The sequence below is a fragment of the Myotis lucifugus genome, unplaced genomic scaffold (assembly GCF_000147115.1).
Source record: "Myotis lucifugus unplaced genomic scaffold, Myoluc2.0 scaffold_170, whole genome shotgun sequence".
Taxonomy (NCBI): domain Eukaryota; kingdom Metazoa; phylum Chordata; class Mammalia; order Chiroptera; family Vespertilionidae; genus Myotis; species Myotis lucifugus.
In genome coordinates, this window is record NW_005871218.1 from 656,045 (window position 1) to 680,501 (window position 24,457).

Sequence of the window (24,457 nt, forward strand, 5' to 3'; positions counted from 1 at the left end):
ACTCTTTTTTCTATACAAGTCTATTTAACCTTCAGATCACATAGTATTACTTTTTTAGATAATGCTTCTCTGATCCCATATAATATGTAAGGCCTTTTAGGTAAATAATCCCTTTGTTTTAAAAATATTGCTGTATAATTATATGTATTTGTATAATTTATTTAGAACATGACCTACTAGATAAAACATTCATAAGGGAAATATGTTTATTTTTTTCTGCTATTATATCTTCAACTTTTAACACTGAAAAGCTGAAGATACAATTTTTTTTGTCCTGGATGCATGCTAGGTTTTTCTCAAAAATTATCTGTTGAATAACTTAATAACCAATGAATGCATCTGTTTAACATACTGGAGAGAAATTTCAAACCTGCCTCTATTTTCAGCTCTAAAACTGTCATATTGGCTGGATGAGTAGCTGGATCTAACTATCTTATGTATTTTGCTAAAGTTCAAGAAACAAGTGGAATCTCAGCTAGTGTATAACTAGCTAAACCCTGACCAGAGTCATTTTGAAAATAGAAACTTGTCCATAGTATGCCATTTTTTAAAAATTGCAGCCTGCTACCTCTCCTTTTTTTGCTTAATAGTGTTGCTTTAAAAAAATGTTTTAAATTGATTTCAGATAGGAAGGGAAAGGGAGAGAGAGAGAGAGAAACACCAATGATGAGAGAAAATCATTGATCGACTGCCTCCTGCATGCCCCACATGGGGGATATAGCCCATAACCCAGGCATGTGCCCTGACCAGGGGTCAAACTGTGACCTCCTGGTTCATAGGTCAACACTCAATTACTGAGCCATGGGAGTCAGGCAAGTGTTGTTTTTAAAAGTCTAATTTAGGTACCTGTTCTGATGAGATGACTTTGTGGTCTACCAAATGATATACTTATTTGATTACATTTAAATTCAATCATTTTCACAACCCACATTTTAATGTATTATATTCACTGTACACATAGGCAAACTGAGGCCCTCAGTGATTAATTATTTTGCAATTATAACTTTAATAGTTGGCAGAACTGTGACTAGAGGATTGGAATCCAGGACTGAAAAACTAATGCTTTCTTTCTATTCTAAGTTGCAACAATTCCATGACTATATCCAAGAAAACTTATAATAGTTATCTATGAGGCAGGAGCTGTCCTCTTACAATGTCACTTCTCCAAAGGTAAGCCTCTATTTTTTGTTGTGTTATTTGATGCAACAGTTCTACATTACAGATGAAATGAAGGTACATTTCCTTCCTGTTGCAGAAGTTCACACTGTGTGTCCTTCATCTCAGAAGAGTTCAACTCTTCAATAAGGAATAAATCTACCAGTTGCAACTAGAGCTTTATGTTGCTCATTCAAGTAGATAGATCACCAGACACAGTCCCTCTGAGTAATGTACATTGACAGTGACAAGTCATACACTAAAGGAACTCTCAAACTTGGATTCATTTTATATGACACCCTAGGGCAAGTGGATATTTTATTTTAGCTAACTGCAGAAATTTATCCTTATCATTGCCAATGTACTCACCAAAATTACTATAATATTCCAGCAACAGCTCTAGGAAAAGAAAGCCCATCTTACCATCTAAAAAATGTACTGCTTATAATTCTGCCTGAAAGCTAAACCTCCTTGATGTGGGTTTTAATGTCAGTTTTTATTTTAGATTCATATGTAAAGTACTAATGTTTTTGATTGAAAATATACCTTTAATTAAAAGCATAAGAGTTTTTTAAAATTTAAATCTTCCCATTTGGGTTAAAACACATAGTAAATCTGTTGCTTGAATATATTCTATGCATAAAACCATATATTATGTCTCCTCAAAACCGCATACTTTAATTCCTAGTTCAAACCATCTGGGCTTTTTTTTATGGCAGAAGATATTGCATAATATTTTATTACTTCATGAAATTTGGAGGTAGAAAAGTGATCTAGAGTGATATTGTCAGGAAGGCCAACCTGATAAAAAATGTTCCTGAAAATTGCAATCTCTAGATAAATTCCGCTATATTTTAGTTTTATAAATAAATGTGTACACCACAAGCTGCACTCAAATATCAAGACCAATGCTTATGGGAATTAATCTCTGAATAAATAAGCACTTTACTAGAATTTTAGAAGCAAAAAAGCCATGCAAATTTATTAAGAAATTGTGGAGAATAAAATTTTTTCATGCTTTTGTCTTGATGGAGTAAACTAGAAGGTTATCTTTGTTTTCACGTCTTCATTTTAGATACTTGTAAATGTTATCATTAGAGAGGGTCCTGGGAAACAGCACTTACAGTCATCCATTCATTTCTTGGCAGGCATCTGATCTTCCTGGAACTGGAAAATAAAGGAATCTTTGTTTCTTCTTAGTCTTCCACTAGCACTCCATTTTATTACTCCTTTCTAATTCTTCAATTTTATCTTGATTTTTCATTTTCTCCATTTAACCATTACCTCCATTTACAACCTTGAAAATAGTTTCTACTTTTTAATATCTACTTTAAAAAGAACAAGGTGAAGGACAGTGTCTCCCCCCAACCCCCTCAGCTTACTAGAATACATAAAACTCTTAAAGATGTTATGAAGAAATTTATATACTCAGGAAAAAAAGGCTAATGATTAATATCTTAACTCCTCTGCATTATACATTAATGGTAAGCTGAACTTGGAAAGAGGCATATGTACCCTGCTAAAAAGTAATGAGACTAAGATTAGGCAGGTTGTCACATTTCAGTGAAAAGTATGGGAGATGCTAGTTGCAATATATGTGAATTAGCACAAAATTCACTCCATAGGACAAAGTCTCATACATTTGATACAGCAGAGTGGAAGAAAATGCAGTAACTTCTCATATTTGCTTGAGGGAGACGGGCCTGCACCTTGTTAGCTTCTGGACATCTCATTAGAGACTCCTGAGCTAATTCTGATAGTATGTTTAACACATCTGAAGCTTATTTGTTATCACTTTGGATATATTCTACATTGTTCACTAGAGTCTAGGCTTAATCTCTAGAGAGATTTATCTCTATCTCAAAGGTTCTAATCTTCCTTAAGGAAGATTAACTACTACTCAGATTGACTATGTTCTCAAGGAAACACACTTAAGAAAGAGAGACTAGCAAAATAGTTTATAAATATCCTTTAAAGACAGAAAAAAAATCATTTTAATTTATCTTTTTACTCAACTCATGTACATCCTGAAACAAAATGGATTTCTTCCCCCAAAATTAGTATCATTTGTAGAAGAAACATAAGTAAACACAAGTAGAATGCCTTGAAAATGGGAAAGAAAATAGTAAAGACTTCCCCCTCTTTTTACTATGATTTTTGTTTGTTTAACTCGTTTTTGTTCTGCTGTGCATATGTGTGTCAGAAGATGTGTGTGTAAGGATAATGTTCACTGACTCTTGTGGTCCTGCTTCTAGAATTTGAATAGAGATGGAGAATGTAGTCATGAAACATGCAGCACCTGAAAGCTAAATCCTTCCAGGGATGGAAAGGGTAACTTTCAATCTACTTTTTATACTATTGCATTCTGTTTCCACTTGGAAAGGAAAATATTTCTATGTTTATTACATGCATTAATTAGTGTATCACTTAAAACACCCAAGGTTATTTGTGTGGGGACCTGATAAAAGAAGCTGACTCCTTAATTAGTTAGCTTATCAACTCAACAAATTGCTTTCTTCTTCTCTTAAAATTTCTGTGATGTCTTAGAATTCACAACCATTTTGCAATGCCCATTCTTGGAAGGTTTTAAGAATTAGATTCTTTCATCTGAGAGAATAAACAACTTTTGTTAACAGAAAAGGGGAATAAATCAACTAAATCAAAATAATAATAACACTGGTTCTACAAGAGGTCATGGGTCATATTTTAAAATCCTACAAAACATTTCAATTGTATAGTCAAGTCTAGTAAACAAGGACATTTTTTCCTAGGGTGATTGGTTATTGATTAAAAAAACAAACAAACAAACAGTATAGTATGTCCTTACCATATGTTACAATAGGTACATTATACATAATGCTTAGGAATGCTGCAATAGGAAACTCTCATTCCTTGTCAAATTTAAAATGGCATAATCAAACCTTTTGAATTGTTAAAAAATAAAGACCAAAAGCTTATATTGTTTCTTTTTTTGTCTTAAAATAGAAAGTATTAGAGCTTCTTAAAAATTAGCTTCTTATTTCTAGGAGAAAGCTTTGTGACCGGATTCATAGTCAATCTGATAGTGTGATTTACTCATGTGTCAGTGTGAGGGGAGGAAATTGACTTAAGAGAAGCCAATAATTGATATAATTTTTGTATTATTTTTTGTGTTTTGTCTTCAACTTTGTTTTTTCCTTAAGGTTGGCATTTGCATATTTTACTTTACTATAAGTTTTACATTTAAATCAGTTATAATCTGTCATCATTTACAAACTACTCCTTGTATCTATAATTTTAGTAATAATTTGTTATTTTATGTGTTTAAAATGCGAAATATTAACATGTTGGTTATAGCATGTCAATATATTATGAAATATATTTCTTATATTAAATCCCTAATATATAGTCATCATGCCAATTATTTCTATCCTTGAAGATGTTAAAATTTATTGAGAAATAAGATCTATATATTCAGAGTGGCCATTAGACAAAATATACTTTGTCAAAGAGAACCGAAGACTAAAACTGCATGTTTTATTTGTAACTTTACTTTTTTCCAAATATGCTTTATAACTGTTCAAAAGAGTTTTGAGTTTCTTTATTCAGAAAGACAACCCAAGTATAGGTTTTGTTAAAATAAGTGGGTTTATGGAAAGTAATGCAGACTATCTGTTGAGATTAAAAGGGAGGAATGATTTAATTATAAGCATTTTAGTTGCTGCAGGTTGCAGTGTTAAATGATACAAACTTTTGTCTTAAATGGTGGAAATTCTATAAAAGTAGGGCAAATTTATTCAAACCATGGGGACTAATAGTAGGAAAAGTAGTAGTAGTAGTAGGAGGAGGAGGCTGTCAGGGAGACTTTCTATGCAACTTCTTAGGCCTCACCTGACCACATCTGGTTGAGATTGTATATATATATATTATACTGAGTGGCCAGATTATTATGACCACCCCATCAGTACTTCGTTGGGCCACCTTTTGCCTTCAATACTGCGGCGATTCTTCTTGGCATTGACTCCACGAGATGTTGAAAGGTGATGCGAGGAATCTGACACCATGCCTGATGAATAGCACTGTCCAGTTCTGTGAGATCTGATGGTTGTAGAACCAGTTGCCTGATGGCTCTTTTAACTTCTTCCCACAAATGCTCAGTTGGATTGAGATATGGTGATTGTGGGGGCCACCTAAACAAGGTAAAGTCTCCCTCATGTTCTTGAAAGCACTCCTGCACAATATGAGCACCGTGGCATGGCGCATTGTCTTATTGGAAGAAGCCATCTCCATTGAGATACGCCATTAACATGATAGGATGAACTTGATCAGCAATGATACTTAGGTATGTTGTGCTATTCAGATGTTGTTCCACACGAATTAAAGGGCCCAAATCATGCCAGGAAAACATGCCCCCATAACACTGCCCCCACCAGCTTGAAGGGTTGTACTCATGCATGTGGGGTGCATGCTTTCATGCTGTTTCTGCCAAATTCTCACTCTGTCATCTGCATGATGCACTGGAAACGTGATTCATCGGACCACATGACTTTTTTCCAATGCACGACTGTCCAATCCTTGTGTTCCTGTGCTTGGGTAACTGTTGTGGTAAACAACCTGCTTCCCTATTTATAATGGTCTGGCCCTCAAGCAACTTCAGCGTGAAATTAAGCTAATTTGCCTACAAACATCAGGTGGTCATAATAATCTGGCCACTCAGTATATATATATAAATTCAAAAATATATATATTTATTATAGCCTATATAATAAAAGCCTAATATTCTAAGTGTCCAGTCATCCAGTCGTCCGTTCAACCAATCAAAGTGTAATATGCTAATGTATGCTAAGGCTACTCAACCACTTGCTATGACATGCACTGATCACCAGGGGGGCAGTTGATCAGTCGACCAGTTGCTATGATGTGCACTGACCACCAGGGGGAGACAGTCGACCGGTCGACCAGTTGCTATGATGTGCACTGACATTCCGACTGCTAGGTGAGCTTGCTGCTGGGGTCCGGCTGATCAGGACTGAACAAGATGGGCCAGACACAATCTTGAGCTGTCTCAAGGTCCCTCCCCAGCTGGCCAACTTTCAGCATCCATCCCCAGCCCTGATCATGCACTGGTGGGGTCCCTCAGCCTGGTCTGTGCCCTCTCACAATCCGGGACCCGTTGGGGGATGTCAGAGAGCCGGTTTTGGCCCAATCCTGCAGGGCCCCCACTGGTGCACAAATTTGAGGTACATGATATTTGAGGCTGAAAAGTGTCAAGGTCCAAAGACCTAAAAGGTGAGTTGGCAAGCTGAAGACTCAGCAGAACAGACTGTATAGTTCTTTCCCAACACCAGCAGGTTTGAGACCCAGGAAGAGTCAATGTCTCCATTGGAGTTTGAAGGCAGGAAAAAATCTTATTTCAGCCAGGAGAAGTTCTTTTTTACAAGGAGGAAGGTCAGCCTTTTAGTTCTATCAGGACTTCAGCTACTGATGAGCACAACCACAGTGGGGAAGGAAATCTGCTTTATTCACAAAAAAGATTCTAAATTCTTTCTAGTTTCTTATTAATCTCCAGTACAGTATTCTTTATATATCAGCCTTGTGATCGTTTTACAAAGTTATTCAAATAATGCTATTTGTACAACAGAATTAGTCTTGACTTCATTCACACATATTCCCCATTAGATATCCTTTTTTAAATGCCTTTATCACTTGAATAAAAGCACCAGGCTTTTGTCCATTGGCTATATATACTGAGTGTGCCACCAGACACAAATCCCTGCATCTATTTAAATGAAAATGAACAAAAATGAAAACAAAACCCAGCAAATGACTTTTAGGCATTATGAAGAATCCTACCCTAGGCTTCTTGCCTAGGACTACCCTGACTTATAGTTTCAGGTTATGGGAATATAAGTTAATATTTATCTTTCTGGCATCTTTAAAATATACCTGCACATTAAAATTGGTGTGTGTGTGTGTGTGTGTGTGTGTGTGTAGAGGTAGTGATTTCGTGGCCTGTTATTTTTTATCTTGGTAAATTATAGTTACAAAATGCTTAACTCTTTTGTTTGGCCCATGGATAATTATTTTCACTAATTGTCACTATCTGTCAGTGGCATGCAATAAATTGAGCCTCTACAAACGCATGGTCAGTCATCTGATTTTGAGTTGGGACTTAAGTAATTTTTTTTGACACCTGAGGGGATTCTAGGCAGATGTATTCTGGAGTCATTTCTGATAATTCAGCCATCCATTCAACAAATGTTCATTGATCATCAATGTGGTAGGCTGTGTGCAGGAGTCCAGAGATATAAAAATGAAGAGAATTTGGTTACTGCTGTGAAAGAAGTTAGTCTAATTATGACTGTGTTCAGTCCAGGAAGGGAAGACATAATCCTCTTAATTCTCTTGGATTGGAGTTTGTTTGGAAAGTATGTGAGCAGTGCAGAGGAGGCATAAGCTAGTGATATCTCCCTAGACATGGCTCTAAACTTCTTCTGAATGGAGTGCATAAAAAAATATTCCCACAAATTTATTTTGAAGTTTAAATAACATATTTAGAGGACCTTGCCCACTGCATGTCACATAGAAAACAGTTCATAATTAGTAGCTATTGTTACCGCTATTGATATAGAGGAAAAATATCCAATTTACTTTTTTATCCTGAGTACATAAATATTTTTCAGTGTAGAAAAATGTTTCTTGAATAACACAACATGTAGCCTCAGGTCTGATAGTTTAAGCAGTATACAGAGCTAGACTTGCTTGGCCTTTGGTCTTTAGGTCATGAATCATAAGGAGGTAAAAAGAAGGCCCCCTAGGGTAAAGCCAGACCCTGCCAGGTGCAGGAACTTCAGCAGCTCAGACCAATGCATTGAGCAAGGAGGCTACAACAGGTAGGTAGAAAATATCCCAGAGAAATGAAATCATTTGGATGTGTGAGAGTAGGATTCTGGAAACATTCTCTGGAAACATTCTGAACATAGACAGAAGCTGTTAAAGGCACTGAGTTAGTTCAGACAAAAAAGAAAAATGTGGTGAATTTGTTGCTCACTACCTATTCTTTTTAGTCATTATGACTTTGAAGGACTGTGGCAATTTGTCTAAGATCAGATAGCTTGTGGGCTGGAGAGCCATAATTCAAACCCAAGTCTAACTCTAAAACTCATATTGATAACCACTATCTGTAGTTTCAAAAAACCTAAACTCATTTCTTTCCCCATGCCCTTTCCACTTCTCTGTTTTCCTCAGTGAGTGGTACATCGGTATACTCCTTGCACAAGTTTTAGAAATCAAGAAGCCACCCGTGATTCTTCAAAATTCCTTCATGCCCCAGAACCAACACTTACAACTTTGAACCTTAAGTCTTTAATCCCTCCTGTCCTCCCCATCTGTGCTGCTTCACCGGAGCAGCTTTCCCTGACCTGAGTCTCTCATTTGCACATATCCTCCATGCTTCTGTCAGAGTATTATCTAGAAATAGTTTGACAATGATGCTTCCCTGCTTATAATTTTTACAAGTTGTCAGTTGCAAACCCTCTCTCTCTCTCTCTCTCTCTCTCTCTCTCTCTCTCTCTCTCCTATGATTCTCAAACATCATCAAGTCAAATATCTGGAGTCCAAAAACAGTCATACAAAGGCTTCTGTAATCTGACCCTTTTGACCTAGTTAGCCCTAGAACTCATTTTTCCCTATTTCATACTTTTTCATCAATAACAATCTAACTGATTATAATCTTCAGACAAATCCAGGCTGGTCTCACCTTTGGGTCTTGCTAATGCTATATCCTCTGCTTGGAATGTGCTTTCTCAGTGGCCAAAAGTTTTCAGAGTATTTTTGTCTCCACTATCATATGAAGCTTTTCTTAACCTGTCTCTTTATTCCCTCATAAAAAGCCTGATCATATCTATATCATTGCCTTATATATGATATTAAACCTACCACAAGCTCTGTGGGGACACAGTCCATAACTTAGCTCTCTTTGTATTCATTAGATCAGTAGTCCACACCTGGTATCCCATTAGAAATATGTAGAAGCCTTTTTAATGTCATAATGATGAGGAAGCACTATAGGTATAAAATGCCCAGGGACAAAGATCCTATATTCCTCATTGGATGGGACAATTCTGAAGAGATGGTGTTGTCCTCCCTAATTGGCAGTAATACCTCCTATAAGAAGGTCTGGATTAGACTACACACCATGAAGACAGTTTATCTCAAGGGCTCAAAACACAGCTGGGTCTCCCTACCAGCTTGCTGCATTGCTGCACGAGATTTTAGTTAAGTTAGTCTTAAGCATGTATATGTCTAAAGTTTCCTGGGTAACTCTGACTTACCCTCCTGTTTAAGTGACTAATATGGTATATATATACACACACACACACACACACACACACACTATATATATAGTTTGGTTCTACATAGGTTGTTAAAGATATTCTTGCCCATTCTAAATCAACATATGGTATAGCACCTCTGTGTGTTCATCTTAATGAGTAATGAAATGGATTTAGCAGCTTATTTGTTTAATATAAATTCTTAGACTTGAGATTCCTGAGAAAACACTTTCATTCATTTTATTGCTTTTGAGCTCAGATTATTGCATATTAGTTGTGGCTGTATGGATAATGCAGATCACTCTTTATGATCATGATGAAACCTAATAAACAGACTTCTAAAAATTAATTTTCTTTAAGCTTAATGCGAGAATCTCACAAACAAAAAGAATAAGAGAAATTCTCATAGTTCTTTTGAACTCCATATTTCTTAGGTTCATAGTGTCCCATCTTAAGACTTGGAAGACATTGAATTTTAAAATCTCTTTGCTAGCTCAAATCCCCCACCACCCCCAAGTTCTACTGAGACACACTGTTTCTCAGCCTAGCAATTCTGTTTTCTTTCCAAAGACCTGACCTTCGGTAAAGTTGATTCCTTTCTCTTATGTGCTGTGCATTTCTATATCGGGATCCTTTAGATCAGGATAAAGTTAAATAATTTTAACTAGAAAAACAGTTTTAGGACTTGAAAGGTTAACTTTCAAATATGTGGAAAAGGCACCATTGCGGAATACCTTCCATCTTAAGGAGATGCAACCTGCGATTTATTCTTGTTCCTTTGTTAAATCTTTGTGTTCCCCTTCAGCTACCTTTGGGCCGTGTATTAGAATATTTATAAGTGCAAGTTCAATGCAGCACATTATTATATATTTATTTATTGAGATTGTTTTAAGTCAATCCTATCAAAGTACGTAAGCATCTGCAAAGCATGTGGAACAGCTTACATATCGCTACAAAAATACTTGCAGCTGGCTTTCTGCTTTGCATTCTTAAAGCAGTTAATTCCAGTTTCTCTATTACACATTTCTGATCCACTGAATATGAAAGCTCATACTGAAGCACATTCAATTAGCTGTGATTTAGTCTATTGATGTAATAAGGATGGACAAAAAAAAAGAGAGAAAATAGGAAGAAAATAATTGCTGAAATATAGAATTTGGGCAGGATTGATCATGACTAACATATATCAGAAAGTGAATGATGAAATTCAACTGGATCAAAATAATCCTCCCCCATTGTTAAATGAAGAATGGCATCTAGCTCTAAATTAGAACTCCAGTTGCAGTGGGTATTCATCGTGGACTACTCAATGATGTTGATGCTTTCACAGCCAGGATCCAAGGCTCTTTGCTTTGCATCTGAATTGAGACAAAATACAAGAAAGATGTGCAGATCCTGTAAATCCAGTTGCCCCTCAGGTGGGGACACTGTTAACTGATTAAATCTGCTCCTGTGACTGGATAGCTGCTAGCTGGAGGATGAGGAATAGTTTAATTTACTTTAAGAAGATAAACTGTAGAATGAATTTGATCACGAGGATGCAGAAAGCAGTAATCAATCTTAAGGTAAGAGGAACAAGAAGTGAATTCTCATTTTCTAATGTGGGTAATTATTTAAGCACCATGAGTTATCTAATTTATAATTCTCCTTTAATTTTTTTTTCCCTGTGGAATCTAAGTTATTAACTACTACAAATTTCATTGTATTCAAGAAAATATATTATGAGAATTAAGTAATACTTAAAGAAGAAAGAATAAGTTAATGATTTCCTTAGGTAAATAACAGGCCAGAATGAATCAAAGGCAAATGTTTGTTTTACTGACATATGTATTTCAGTGGATTAACTTTTAGACCAATTTTATTTGTCCACCTTAATTAATAATAGCCCAACTGGGGCTAAAAGGGTTTTAGAATCATGATAGTGATTCAGTACTCATTCTTTAAGTTAGTAAACTTTTTCAGAAACTTTTGTTTTACTATTTAAAATGTATAATATCAAATATATATTTGCTTTAAGAAAATAAAAATAATATGTAAATTAATCCCCATATATAGGCTGAGTTAATAGAACATATATTGTAGAAAGACAAAAATATTTTAATGTATTGAATATATTGTATTATAAAAATACTAGAGGCCCGGTGCACAAAAATTTGTGCACTCGGGGGGGGGGGGAGCAGCCCGGCCTGTGCAATCTTGCAGTCTGGGACCCCTCGGGAGATAACGACCTGCTGGCTTAGGCCTGCTCCCGGGTGGCAGAGGGCAGGCCCAATCCCTAGGTGCAGCCCCTGGTCAGGCTCAGAGCAGGGCCGATTGGGGAGTTGGGGCGCCGCCCCCTATCATGCACAGAGCAGGGCCCATCAGGAGGGTTGGGGCTCCGTACCCTGTCACACACAGAGCAGGGTCGATCAGGGGGTTGGGGCGTGGCACCCTGTCACACTCAGGGCAGGGCCAATGGGGAGGTTATGACTCTCCCCCGTCACACACAGAGCAGGGCCCGTGGAGGGGGGTTGGGGCACCACCCTCTATCACCCACAGAGCAGGGCCGATCAGGGGGTTGGGGCATCGCCACTGTCACACTCAGGGCAGGGCCGATGGAGAGGTTATGGCTCTACCCTGTCACACTCAGAGCAGGGCCCGTGGGGGGTGGCTTGGGGCACCGCACCCTGTCACACACAGAGCCGCAGGGTGACCAGGGGGTTGGGGAGCTCCCCCCTATCAGGCACAGAGCAGGGCTGATCAGGGGGTTGGGGCACCGCCCTCTATCACCCACAGAGCAGGGCCGATCAGGGGGTTGGGGCGCCGCACCCTGTCACACACAGAGCCGCAGGGCGATCAGGGGATTGGGGAGCTCCCCCCTATCAGGCACAGAGCAGGGCTGATTAGGTGGTTGGGGCACCTTCCCCTGTCATGAACAGAGCAGGGCAGATAGGGAGGTTGTGGCCCCGCCCCCTGTCACACACAGAGCCGCTGGGCGATCAGGGGGTTTGGGCGCTGCCCCCTGTCACGCTGATCATGGTGCCGGGAACCTCGCTGCTCCGCTGATCCCGGTGCCGGGAGGCATATTACCCTTTTACTATATAGAATAGAGGCCTGGTGCACGGGTGGGGGCCGGCTGGTTTGCCCTGAAGGGTGTCCTGGATCATTGTGGGGGTCCCCACTGGGGTGCCTGGCCAGGCTAGATGAGGGCCTGAGGGCCGTTTTCCGGTTGGCGGGTGACTGAAGCTCCCAACTGCTCCTTTTTTTCTTTTTCTTTTTTTATTCTGGGCCGGCGTTAGCTCTGAGGCCTCAGCTGCTGAAAGCAGGTTTCTGGCCTTTGTTTACCCTCTGTATTTGATAAAATGTTGCGGTCCAGCTGGCTGAAGCCTGGCTGACTAACGCAGGTTTCTGGGGTTTTGTTTAGCTTCTATATTTGCAACATAGTTGCTTAGAGTTGCAGCTGAGAGGCCGGCAAGTCAGGTGGGAAACGTTGGAGTCTGCCATCACTGGAGCAAGCAAGCCTCCCTGTTCGCTTCAGTGCATGGCTGTCGGCCGCCATCTTGGCTGGCAGTTAATTTGCATAAGGATATGCTGATTAGCCAATGGGAAGGGTAGTGGTCGTACGCTAATTACCATGTTTCTCTTTTATTAGTGTAGATACCTGCACTTTAACATGAGATTTTTTACACATAGTATATTAGAAAATATATGGCAGAGAGATGTTTTGTAAATACTGGGCAGTAGGTCTAACACTCAGATTTAGCCATAGTCTCTGTCTCTCTCTCTCTGTCTCTCTCTCTCTCTCTCTCTCTCTCTCCAAGACTTTCATAAAAAATTGTGAGTAAAGTTAAGAAGCTAAATATCCTTCAAGAAAATTAAAGGATGCAGAAGAAAAGAATGCAATTTCAAAGATTAATTGAAAGGAAGTATTAAAAGCAATAGGGAAATTAATGAAAAGAAAATACATTGATAGGTACCTTGAATAATCTATAGACTTAGCTTTAGGTAGAAATCATATTTTTTAGAATACTTTGTCAAAGGCCCTATGTTATAGGCATGGGTTTTCAAGACAGAAAGATACAGATATTTTCTAAGTTTAACTACTTTGTGCTACGAAGTGCTACGAAATTAGACAAGTTACTTAAACTCTGGCCTCAGTTGCCTCATTTTTAAAAGGAAATGGTAACACCCATCTTTCTGCATTCATGTGTAGATCAACCTACAAAATATATGTCAGGATATGGGCAAATAACAAATAGTGGTTTTTACTTTCTAAGGGTAAAACGTAGTCATCAACTTACTGAGTAGGTTATAAAACAATTATGTAATTTTGAGGCTGCTGGAACTGGTTTGGCTCCACACTTTAAGAAGCTTTTGAGATTTGCATAGTGTGAGCAAGGAACACCATCAAGAAAAATATGTCCCATATTTTAGATCCTAGCCATTTTTTTTAATGCTTTCTAACCCCCTAAAATGTATGCTGAAATCTGACATGAAGTATCTTTATCTGAGCATCTCATGATTATATGTTATTAATTTCCTGTTAAGATTTTGTGTAGCAATCAGGTTATCACAGTTCCCCTTAAATTACTCCACACAGTGTTTCCACCACAGTGATCTGGCTCCCATTTCCACATTTACCTTTAGTAAGTTTTCCTTGGGGACCACACTGCTGGAGAAGCGAGGAGAACTCAATGCTTCTGAGAGGCATTTGTTCCCAATTAGAAATGAAAAATGTTTTCATATCTAAAATGGTGTGGTTTCTCATCCATCTGGTTCTATGAAGTATCTATGACATTGCTTTACTATACTCCTGTCTAGATGTTCATTATGACGCCAAAGGGCCACAGTGGACAGCAGACTGTGGTTCCATAAGGGGCTCTTCATTCTCTTCTTGAAATATTAACGATGGCGATTTTCTCAGTCTTATTTTACTTTTAATTTTAAGGATAAAGTAGAGTTTTATGAACTGTGAGTTCAATAAGGAAAAAAATTAAAAAGTTCATTTTTGTTCAAGAAGGGAGCGGAGGGGAAGGGCAAGAAAAACGCTGCTCCATGTGAGTCAACACCTCGTCTGGTTCCTTTCCCATCCATGTCAGTCATAAAATCAAGAGTTGTAAGCTGTTTGATTTGCAGAAATGAACTTGTTAGTGGGCGGTCTCCTCTCTGTAACTGCAGATATAGAAGAAACGAGCCCTCCTTTATTTCCCATTATCCCCTGTCCAGAGTAGTTACAAATATGCAAGTATGTCCAAATGTTTCTGAACTAAACATTCAACAATCGCAAGCCTCTATTAAAGTCTGGTATGACTTCCCTCTTCGCCAATTTGACTTTTGTAATTGAGACAAAATGACACGTGCCTGTGCTAATCTCTGTATTAATTTGGTATTGTTCCTGTCCGCTGCCAGCTCTATCACAGGCCCTTCCCTTTGGCAGCCTGCTCTGTAGTGTCTGAGTGAAGCCGGCGCATTCCCACTCACAGGCGTGCTCGGCAGCTGCCTGGCCAGATGCTCCACGGCTGGGTACTTTGTCTGATCTGAGTCTAGGGACATGATCAGGCTGCTTTCGAAATATTTAATTTATCCAGATGTCACAGATTTCAACTTGCTGTCAGTTGTGATGAATTTGTTTCATAATTAACATTTGCAGACATGACAGTGTGAAAATAGTTTTTCAGATGCATACATCAAAAATTTATGTTTTTCTCTTGTAATGTTTTCTTTTTCATGATTTTCTTCTCTTACATTAAATAATTTCCTCTTCATATTTAATGTTTATGTTTTTAATTTATTAAAAGGAGAACTACATTTCTATGTAAACTATATGTGAACTACAACTGGTATAAGTTTTTTAGCTGAACATAAGTTCCACTGTATTCTAAAAGTTTGACTGTTATGTGTTCTGCTATTCAATGCATTCCAGATTCTACTTAATTACTCTGTGATTCAAAGTTATTTGGGAATAAATTAATTTGTCCCTATTATTAATTTCTAATTGATTGAATTAAGGTAAATAATATGCCCAAAAGAATTAATAGTTTTGAGAATTTTTTAAAGATTTTCTTTGCAGCGAATTTATGTCAAATGATTTTTTCATGTGTATATGTGTGCTCTGTGAGAGATGTAACTCTTTATCTTAAGTTCATTTTTAATTTTTCTAAAAACCTGTATATCCTTATATATATTTTTTGCCTTTTAGAATGTGTCCAATTCTGAAAGATCTCCCACATAATTTTATTTCTAGACTTCTATCCTGTATTATGAATATATTCTTACTTTGCCATTTGATTGTTTAATGCATTCAGATTTATGACACAGCCTTTACTTCTTTGATGCTTTCATCATCCTGCAGCATGTATCTTTCATCTTTGTTGCTTTTAAAAATATACATATTTTTATTGATTTCAGAAAGGAACTGGGAGCGAGAGAAAGAGCGATAGAAGCATCAATAATGAGAGAGAATCATTGATTGGCTGCCTCCTGCACGCCCCCCACTGGGGATTAAGCCCGCAAGCTGGGCATGTGCCAGAATCAAACCTAGAAACCTTCAGTCCCCAGGCTAACACGCAATCCACTGAGCCAACCAGCTAGGACCATCTTTGTTGCTTTTAATTTCAGATAGTTTTTTGCGTTTACTCTTTCTTTTTATCAGTCAGGTATCTATCTGCTTATCATTTTATAGACTATTATTTTGTTTCTAGAAGGATTCTTCTAAAAACATATTACTAGGGTTTCATGCTATTTGATTCAATTAAAACATTTCTGATTTTAATAGGATAAGTTGTGTGTTTTCTTTCAGTGTAAAAATGTATATGCTTTATTTTTTCTTGTACTTTACTTGATGTTTATTATTTATCTTACTTTTTTTGTAATCCAACACATGTTCTGATTTGAAGTGTTCACCCAACTTTATTACCTGCACACTTTTTTACTCTCTTAAACATTTTTTAGATTTTCTAATAAAAAGTATATTGTAAGACTAATAATGACAATGATAATATTTTACTTATCCATCTTTCAAAGTATTACCACATATTATTTAATTTATGTTATTTATTGGACCTGTATAAAACAAGGACTAGTAGAGAAGTGGATTTAGATAAAACTTCTGTTCAGTGCTAAGGTGATGTCTATGAATTCCTTGACAGATGGGCATATCTCATGCATGAACTCTATCTTCTGAAGAATATTCATATTTATTTTATTGCTGGGCAACTCTAATTATTACTCTTATATAAAAGTCCAGAGCTCCATGGAGAGATACAGTTTAGGACTATTCTGAAGATAGTGCTTCTTAATTCAATTTCATATCTACATTTTCTGAAGATGAAGTCATTTCATTTTGAAACTTCTAGGGTTGGTCATGTTAGAACCGTTGTGATCTCAAATTGAATCTTTATATAACACAATTAGAAACACAAAAGAATCATTGCTCTGTTCTTTACTCCTGTTTATTTTCCATTTTTCTATTGTTTTAACATCGGTGTTCATGTTTTCAGTATTACAAGCTACATAACCACGGAAAATATTACAACACTTCGTTGAGCCACAGTTTTCTTACATTGAAACCAAATATAAACAAGAAAATAATAAAATGAATCTTAAAAATCTCCTGGGGTGGTTGTTACACTAATGTTAGATATTAATCAAGCATTTGGGCAAGTCCTTTTTAAAATAACTAATCTAATTGAAAAAGTTATAATAAAGAATACTGTTTTTATCTCTCTTTTTAAATTTAAAACATGTTCACATATGTAATTTATGATGCATCCCTAATAAGCATGCATATAGAAGTTATGAATGATAAAGGTCAAAGTATTTGGTATGTTCTTTAAATATTTTTAAACATATATATAGGATATGTAATTAAATGTGAACATTATAATAGCTGTGAAATACAATAGAATTGCAAAAGATTTGGAAGCATGTATTTCTTTACCAATGTAAGCTTTTTTTTTTCTTTGAGCAACTCAATTATTTGCTTCTGAAATAAATTAAGTAAAGCTTATTGAGTCTGATCAGCCCTTGTTTTCAAGGGAATTGTAGTTCAATTTCATTTTTAATTAGAATTGAACATTGTGGATTTCTTAGCTCTGGTAAGCAAGATCCAGCAATAAAGTATGTACTTAATTTGTATTAAGTTTCTGAAATTTAGTGCAGAGAGTGAGCAATATGTCTGGTTAATATTTAAGCATCTCACAATGTTCCATTGTAGAAATTTCCATTTACAAAAGCTGCAGTTCTCTAACAAATTACTTTCACTTTCAAATAAACCTGTTATCACAACATGAGCAAAACTTATTCAATTAAACAAGAAAACAAAGTAATTATTTACTCCGCTTTGATGTGTACAATACCTTATAAAATGTTTTTAGAAATGCTTAGGAGAGGAGATATGTTGGCTTAACATCATTTTTGCTTAAATATCATTTATTTAATAACATATAGGTGTATTCCCATGGAAAAACATTTCTGTATGGGAAACCATTCTCTTATGAGAGAAAATAAACTTCTTTTTCATTGTGATAAACCCACGTGGGAAGAAGCCATGAAACATAAGATCAGTTATGCTAATGTTCTCTTCTCTTTCAATCTTTCACACCTGTTTCTATTTGTGTGTGTTTGTTCATTGGTGCTCTATTGCTGTTCATCACATTGAGGCTAGTTGAGAACTATACATCCAAGGTATCTTTTCTCTTCATTTCTGTGCATTCAAGCATTAAACTGGATGTGTTCGCTGCCCAGTATATTCTCTTAATACAGTAGTGGAAAGGAGAGAAAGGAATGAGGGCAGTTTGCTCAGTCACCCTGGATACAATCCACTGAAATAATACTTTAACTATACTCCCAGACATCTGTAATGAGAACATGTAGCAGGTTGATTTAACAGTTAATACAGTGTTCCAAAGGTTAACTCAGAGTCAGAATGGACCTCTGCTATCTTATCTCTCTTAAAATTACCTAAAATATACTGAATGAAAATGCACATACAGGTATTTTAGTTCTTCAATTTTTGTTCTTGAGTCTCAAGAAAATCAAAAGCCTTTCTGGACCAAGGAAGTGGAAGCTCTGACTGTGACATCAGATGTATTTGTGCTGGAAAAAGCCTTTGTCAAATTCTACCAGGCAGAAATGCAAAGATGATCTGTTAACCACACAGGGACAAGATACGTGCACTCCGACTCTTGTTTGGCAACTATAAATCTTGCTAATTAGTGACATTAGAAAGGATAATATGGAAGTTATTTCTATTCTGATGGAATTTTCTGCCAGATGTTTACATTAGTTCCCTAAAACACAAAGCTATGAATACTTCATGTGCATGTATGTGTGTGCAATCCTTTAGCATGCCTGGAATGAAAACACCCTTTGCTATTCATATCTGTTTAGTTATCCTATGTCTCAGGTTTTATATCATTTAATAAATTAATTGTCAGAGGAGTTGAGGAATTATATCTCAGTGAAGTAGTTGCTTTATTTAATGAAGAAAAATCAATAATAAGGTAACAAAAATTTGTGTTTCCTTGATTGGTAAGTTAAATGTAATAATTATTCTAATTTTAAAATACTTAAAACTAATATTTTAAGTAATAGAATTGTAAACATTTAAAAACCCTAATGCAGTTTGGGAAAATACATGAATTGGTGGATTTTAGGATTTTTCTTTTAATTGTGCCTCCTCCAATCTGACAAAAGGAAACGGAGCCTGGCAATTTGTGAACCACAAAGGAAGAGAACCTTAGGTGACGTGAATGTCTACTTTTCGGAGGTAAACCATGGAGTTCCATGTTGATGTCAAGAAAAATTATTTTTAGGATAATTTGTTTTGTTTTCTTTCCTGATACCACTCTCTACCCCAGATAAATGTAAAAAAAAAGAAAACAAAACAAAACATATATATCCCCTTAATTATTAAATTGATTATCCTCCTTCTCTTCCTTTTTTATCATCATCACCAGAGACAAAACAAAACACTTCACACACTATGTAACATTTGACTCTTCTCAAAATCCTCTAGCCATTTTGTGTGACTGGCAGGGCAAATGCCATCTTTTTATGGATGAGAAAGTTGAACTGTGTAGCTCTTCAGGGGCATGCCCAGCACCCCTTGACTAATGGCTGATTCAGTTCAAGACCTCTTACTCTTAATCCATGTTGGTTATAAGCCAAGCTACATAAAAACAATTACATAAGTTTGCATGTATTCCTAGCAGTTTTAAACATCATATAACACATGCAAGTAGTGCAGGATTTGAAGTTTTTCTAAGATGAAATTTTAAAGGTTAATTGACATATTCTTTCTTACATTAATATCCACTTAAATTTTCTCACCTCTCTGCTTCATAGCCACCCACCTTGGGGAAGAGTTATGTATAAAAATTTCAGTTAAAAAAGAAACACTGTCAAAACTTGACTTTTTTAAATGTTTATATCAGGATTCACGATGGTATAAATTAAGAAAACATTGAACATCAAATATACATCTAGTCACCATGGTCTTTTTTGTCTTTATGTGCAAGAAAATTGGGAACTCTGTTTATTATTTCTGATATAGAAACAATTTTCATAGGCAGTAGAATTAGAAATATTAATTTTTTTGTTGTTGACACTATTACAGATGATTCCCATTTCCCCCCTCTTTGCCCACCTCCACCAAGTCCCTACAGCCCCTCCCCTGGCCTTCACCACACTGTTGCCTGTGTTCATGGGCTATCCTATATCATAAAACCCTAATATGCAAATTGACCAAACGGCAGAACAACCCGCAGAACGACTGGTTGCTATGACGCGCACAGACCATCAGGTGACAGAGGCTCAACACAGGAGGGGGCAGCTCCTGCACTGAGCGTCTGCTCCCTGAGAGGGAGGCGACCAGCGGTGGCAATCGGGGCAGAGCCAGCCAGCGGGCGGTGCCAGGCTGTCAGCTACGGCAGGTGCCAGTGGGGGCCCCCAGATTGCCCCTCCTGCTGGTCACTCCACAGACTGGCCCTGATCACCGGACAGGCCTAGGGACCCTACCCTGTATATTGGGAAAAGTCTCTTAGATTTAGAAATTAAAACCTGGCAAGGCTACTCTAACACTGAAAAAACAAGATGATGCAGTGATGATGTGCATGGACTCTGTCTTGCACATTTTGTGGTCAGCCCTGATTCTAACACTTATAACTGAGTGACAAAGCCCATTACTTCTCCTGCTTCAGTTTTTCCATCCATAAGATGGGAAAAATGGTACTATTGCCTCAGAAGGATCATGCTATGTTCTACTTTTTATAATCAGGGCAAAAAAAATGTAGCTGCCCATAAAACGGTAAGATGCCTTTCACTTGTATGAAAAGTATGGTCTCTGATGCATGCAGCATCCTGGATTGCGAGAGGGATGTCCTTTGGGATCGGGCCTAAACTGGCAGTCAGACATCCCCTGAGGGTGCAGGCCAAGCAGAGGAACTCCTCCCCCACCCCCGTACATGAATTTTGTACACCAGGCCTCTAGTGTATATATGTTCACCTTGTTTTACCCAGTCTCCTCTACACCCCTCCCCTCTGACATTAGTTAGTCTGTTCCATGCATCCATGTCTCTGGTTCTGTTTTTTTCATCAGTTCATTTTGCTCATTAGATTCCACATATAAGTGAGATCACATGATATTTGTCTTTCTCTGGCTGGCTTATTTAGCTTAGCATAATAATCTCCAGGTCCATCCATTGCTGTCTCAAAGGATAAGAGATCCTTCTTTTTGTACTGCTGCATGGTATTCCATTGTATAAATGTACCACAGCTTTCTCGCCACTCATCTATTGATGGCCACTTGGATGTTTCTCGATCTTAGCTATTGGAAATAACACTGTTATGAACATAGGGGTGCATGTATTCTTTCTGATTGGTGTTTTGGAATTCTTAGAATATATTCCCAAAAGTGGAATCAACACATAGAAAAGTCAAAAAATGGCAAAAAAACTAAACAACAGATAATTTGGGAGATACCTTTAGAGATATTTTGTTCTATTATTTATTATCTACGAGTCTTTCTCCATTCTTTATGGCTTCAATTAAATACATCCTTAGTTTAAAATATTGGTAACATTTACATTTTTAAAATAATAAATTTTCAAAGACTAAGGAATGTGGAACACTCCCTGTTTTTTCTGTAATCTTGTTTATGCAATTAGAAAATTACATGACCCCAGAGATGCACACATGGGGTTATGTGAAGCTGTGTTCTCTTTCTCCACCCCATGTCTCTTCCTCTCACACACACTCTAATATAAGCACAAAAATAATAAGTTGTATATAATGTCTAAGTATATGTGGTGGTCATATTGTTTCCTTTTCCTTTTGAACATGATTTGTTTGGTTTGAAAGCAACAGAACGTCTACAGATTGAAAGACAAATGCAAGCACTTGATAAAATTAGCAATATATTTACTAATAGAAATTATATGTACTCCTCCCAATATTGGCTATAAAGTGATGAAATCATATTAGAGAAATTGTTAAAGATGAATAACCTTTAATGTTTACAGTTCATGAAACATCTTGACAGAGGAACAGAGCCCAGACCACTGTGTGTGTGTGTTTTTTTTCTTTTTTCATCCCAATCTCAAAACCCTCTACCTGAAAATAAGAGGATTTAGGTTTATACTTTTTGTTCCCACTCTATCATTATTTTCTCAACCTAGAGCATAAAATAATAGATCCATACTACATAAGTGGATCCTCCATGCATAGAAAAGCTAAGGAGCAGAGATGTAAAATATAGTGCTCACAATATTTTGAAGCTACAGTTGCAAAAATAGCATCATATTTTTAAATATTTTTTCTTAAAGGTTAGGGTTTTTTTTATGCACCAAACATTGCAAAGGTTGTTGAATAATATGAATTAAAAAAAATAGAAGAAATGTGCAAAGTCACAGTATTTCATTATTTCAATCAACATGATTCAATGGGAAAAGCACAGATAATAAATTATGAGGATATATTTTTTTAGTCTAAAATCTGCTATAAAGCCCTGGCTGGTGTGGTTCAGTTGGTTGGAGCATCATCTCATACACCAAAAGGTGGCAGGTTTGATTTCATATCAGGGCACATACCAAAGTTTCCAGTTCAATCCCTGATTGGGTGCCTATGGGAGTCAACCAATCAATGTTTCTCTCTCACATCAATGTTTATCTCTCTTTCTCTCTCTCAATCTCTCTTCCTTTATCTCTAAAAATATAAATAAAAAGCTATTGTTTAAAAAAAAGAAGCAAGGTGGACAGAATCGCTTTTAAAAAAATGCATCGGTAAATAAAATAAGCTATTAACTAATGATGTGGTCTGTAGTCATCTTATGCCATGACCACTTCATTTGTGAAAACAGAATAACCCCACAGGCCACAATGATAAATTGGCTTAAAGTACAATAAAAGTATATCTATATTAAGCATACTTAATAAAATAAGAGATCTTCCCTCCTTATTCCGTCCTCCTTCTATTCCTTCCTCCCTCTCTCCTTCCCTCCCTTACTCCCTTCCATCTTTCCTTGCCTCTCTCCTCCCTGAATCATAATGATAAAAGTTGAGGATAATTTCTAGAACTCTGACAACAAGTTTAAATTTTGAATAAGTTTTTTTTTTTTACAAAAGCAGGAGATCATTGCTTCTTATTAATCTCAGTAGAGTTATTTAAATAACTTTGAATACATGAAGTTAAACAATTTGAAATCCAAGTAAAGATGTTCCATGAAATCAAAAAGAATGCTTTAATTATGCCTTGAATATACTCAGTCTGATTACAGTGAATATTCCTCACAAAAGCAGTCTTGTCATTTCATTAACAAAGGAAGGTGAATTTATTTATGAGACATAACAAAGAAAACTGGAATCTTACAGACCTCTTTAATGGCATCCTAACAATACAATGCCTAATAATAGAGCCAAAAAACAAAACTATTAATAGGCAAAAACAATCCCAAGAAGAAAGAATAACATAACATTTGAACTCGAAGGTCAAAAGAATGTGCTTAAGAAATTATCACAGAGTATTTGTCTGATTTTCATTTTTTATTTTTCACATACAACATAGCTATTTAAATGAGTGTGAATATGCTATGAAATGCTAGATTCAAAATTTTAAAATTTATTTCTATTTTTTTTGTTATTATAACCATGCATCTTGATTCTAAAATGTACACATTCTGTTGTCTTAGTGCAGGCATATAATTCACACAGTATTGAACTGAATGTCTTCTCAGGAAGCAGATCACAGCAAGAAGCATCTGATGTGCCTTATTATAAAAAAAATCACCCTTTCACCAGTCTATTTGTCTTTGTAAAGGATGGCTGTATAATTGAAAGAAAAGGTGTGCTTTAGTGGAAATATCGCCAGACTTGAGTTCTGAAAACTTTACTTTGATCCCTGGCATTATCCGTTATTATCTCTGACCTTGGCTCGAGCTCTTAAACTTCCTGGATCACAGTTTTGGCAACTATATAACAGGAATTGAAATGATATATCAAGTGTTCTGGAAAAAAAAATCAACAAATAACTTCTGAGACAGTATCTCACTCATAGTAGATATGCAATCATTACTTGATGATTTGGCTTTAAGATGACTCAGAAGACCTAGAATATAATCACAATTCTTTTCTGAATCTTCGTATAAAGTTTGGCTGATATGTACTTTATGTGAAAGTATTAGTTTGCTAGGGCTTCCCTAACAAAATACCAAACACTGGATGACTTAAAGAGAAATTTATTTTCTTGCAGTTCTGGAGCCTGAAAATTTAAGATCAAGGTGTCGACAGGTTTGATTCCTTCTGAGGCCTTTCTTTTTGGCTTGCTGATTGCCACCTTCTTGCTGTGTCCTCACATGCTTTCTTTCTGTGCACACATATCCCTACTATCTCTGCCTCTTCTTATAAGGACACTTGCCATACTGGATTAGAGTCTACCCATATATCGACATTATAGGAATGTTGCATAAATATTGTTGAGATAGAGCAGTGGTCGGCAAACTGCGGCCCCTTGAGTTG

The 24,457-nt window shown here is 36.7% G+C and overlaps 1 protein-coding gene across 1 annotated transcript in view; it reads left to right on the forward strand.

The window, feature by feature from the left end:
* Positions 1-24,457, forward strand: part of NAALADL2 (N-acetylated alpha-linked acidic dipeptidase like 2) — a 1,041,900-nt gene that overhangs the window by 602,936 nt on the left and 414,507 nt on the right.